This window comes from Muntiacus reevesi, chromosome X (assembly GCF_963930625.1).
Source record: "Muntiacus reevesi chromosome X, mMunRee1.1, whole genome shotgun sequence".
Taxonomy (NCBI): domain Eukaryota; kingdom Metazoa; phylum Chordata; class Mammalia; order Artiodactyla; family Cervidae; genus Muntiacus; species Muntiacus reevesi.
Window position 1 is genome coordinate 11,310,100 of NC_089271.1, and position 2,770 is coordinate 11,312,869.

General features: G+C 44.0%; 1 non-coding gene across 1 annotated transcript; it reads right to left on the reverse strand.

Moving 5' to 3' along the window:
- Positions 1-615: 615 nt before the first annotated feature.
- Positions 616-723, reverse strand: LOC136154902 (U6 spliceosomal RNA). The gene has a single exon (XR_010660604.1). It is a non-coding gene; the product is annotated as a U6 spliceosomal RNA (small nuclear RNA).
- Positions 724-2,770: the final 2,047 nt, after the last annotated feature.

Sequence of the window (2,770 nt, forward strand, 5' to 3'; positions counted from 1 at the left end):
CTATAAAATATTGTAGTTTAACCACTGAAATCATAAACGGCTTGATCTAAACAACTCCCTCAGTGTGAAGATCACATAACCAAAGTGATTTGTGAGGAATGCATAACTGCATGAAATTAAAGCTTCATGAATAGATAGGTCATCTGCCATGACTTACTAGTCTTCCAAGCATCTTTCGGGGCACAGTAACATGCATTTTGTGATTTTATTTTCTTCTTATCAACATAGTTGGATACTTTCATGAACTAATCATTCATTAAAATAGTCTGTCTTCTCCTAATGAAACTAGTTGATTGCATTAACTAGATCAAAGTGTCTACCACATATTTTGTGAAACTCAAAAATAATTTGTTAAAATTCAATGCACATAATTTCAGAGTTGAAAGATCATATTTTTACTTTAAAATGGTGGGGAAATCTACCAGAAAGAACAACCTACCAAATAATGCACACTATAGAAGCACATGCAGAGTCCTATTTTTTAATACTTAAAGCAGTCAAGAAGGCAAATAAAAAATTGCAAGTTGGATGTAATCTTAAGTTTTCTTTCAATAAACTTTAAAAATATTCTGTGAGTCCTATTCATAATATTATATTTTAATGCTCAAACTTTTAAAAAGTATGGAACTCTTCGATGAATTTGTGTGTCATCCTTGCGCAGGGGCCATGATAATCTCTGTATCATTCAAGTTTTAGCAGATGTGCTATTGAAGCTTCTAGCACTGTAACATTATTTTGATTGTACAAAACCATCTTGGTTATAACGGGCACCTGAAAGCACAATGAGTACAAACACCTGCTTTATCTCCGAAACGAAAAGCTTTTTAAATTTTCGGATATGACACATTGAGTCTTGTCACTCTGTGTAAGTTAGCACTTCTGCTCATAGGAGGTTCTGCCACTGGGACACGCACACGGTAGTAGCGCACAGCCTCCTGAGACTGGCAAGGCCAGCTGAGGGTTTGACTTACTTGCCATCAACTGCTGTAATCGCAAAATAGATGGATATTGTTTGTTCTTGTGTAATATTGACTCCATGCACCTAAAGTAGGCTTTAAAGACTTAGTGTGTTTCCATGCTCCCTTTACCGTTTAAATGATTTTTGTTATGTAGGTTTATGTGCATAAACACATCATCATCCCTCCAGCCTTCACAGCCTTCAGGGTGGGCACACCACCACTTAGATGCCGCCCGAGAACCTCAGAGAATCATCGTGAACATGTAACGTGGTTCTCAGAGAGCCTTGCCTCTGCGCTTGGTAGAGTGCACACTCTGAAGTGTGCTGTGAGAAATATCTGATTTAGCAGGATTATTCATTGTCCCCCTGGGAACTTGGTCCCTCTTAATTTGGGCCTGTGGAAAGGGGAGTGGGCAACGGGTGACAACTGGAGGCACCCGCAACTAGAAAGTCAGTGTCAGCTGAGGATGCTACAGGAAGAAGAAAAAGCACCAGAAAGTCCTGTTGCCCTGAGCACATCAGTGGATTTGTGCAGCGCCGTCAACTCCTGCGTGCTCGCTCGGCTGTGTCCGACTCTGACACCCACGGACTGTAGCCCACCAGGCTCCTCTGCCCATGGAACTTCCCAGGCACGAACACTGGAGTGGGTTTCCCTGCCCTCCTCCAGGGGAGCTTCCCGACCCAGAGATCAAATCCGGGTCTCCTGCCTCTCCTGTGTTCCGAGCAAATTCTTTACCACTAAGCCACTGGAGAAGCCTCGGTGTGAGCTTATTAACTTTTCTCCAAAGAATTACCCCCACACACTCTGGTCAATAATGGGGATCCCCCAAAGTGCTCAGATTCCTCAGTCACCTTATATTCTTAAACGTCCTGCCAAGATTGGGATCCAAGGTCATGGTTTAAAGCAGAAATCCCACTTCAGCCTGTTGGTGGCAAGGACACAGCAGGGAAATGGGCAGAGTCTAGGGCTTGTCTTCAGAGAAAGCTCCAGGCCCCAACAAGCATGTGTGCCTGTGCTCCTAAGGCATCAGACCTCTGAGGCTGGGCACAAAAGGCCTCGGGAACCCACGCATGAAATTTCAAACGATTCCTCAAAAAACTAAAAGTAGAGTTGCTATGTGATCCAGCAATCCCACTCCTGGACAAAAGCATAATTCTAAAAGATGCATGCTAGCTCATAGCAACACTACTTACAATAGCTGAGATATGGAAACAATTTGTGCTATAAGAAGCCTCCCTCCGCCATGTCTTCTGGGTTTCCTCTGGGGAAGTTGCTAAGCACAGCTGGCCTCCTCAGGGGCCTGGGGATGTCCTAGGTCAGTATTTTGCACCTGAAAACAGACAACGTTCATTTTTCTAATAAAAATAACTTAAGGGACAATGAGACAGGATATGCCTCCCGAGGGAAGGTCACACCATACCGTAAAGACTAGCCAAAGATATTGAACTTGAGCCCACTCAGCTCTCTGGATCCAGGTGACAGCAGAAGGGAATAAAGGAAACAAGGCCAGGGTTGCATCACCCAAGAAGAGGGCACAGCAAAGCCCAGACCCTGAAAAATGGTGTGGGTCGAACGGCTGGAAATTTTCAACAAACAAATTATAAGAATGGGACAGAAGGGAATCTGGATTCAAGGACTCAAAAGACACAAGTGTTTTAAAATGTGCTAGACCAAATGACGACAACTAGGGAGAGACCCTGTGTAATAAAATGATAAAGAAACCAAAGGAAGGGATTTCTGTGCAAGAGCGGCGTGTCCCCTGGGACTGGGCCTGAGACGGGCATTGGGAGGGGCTGGCGAGCTCGAGTTCT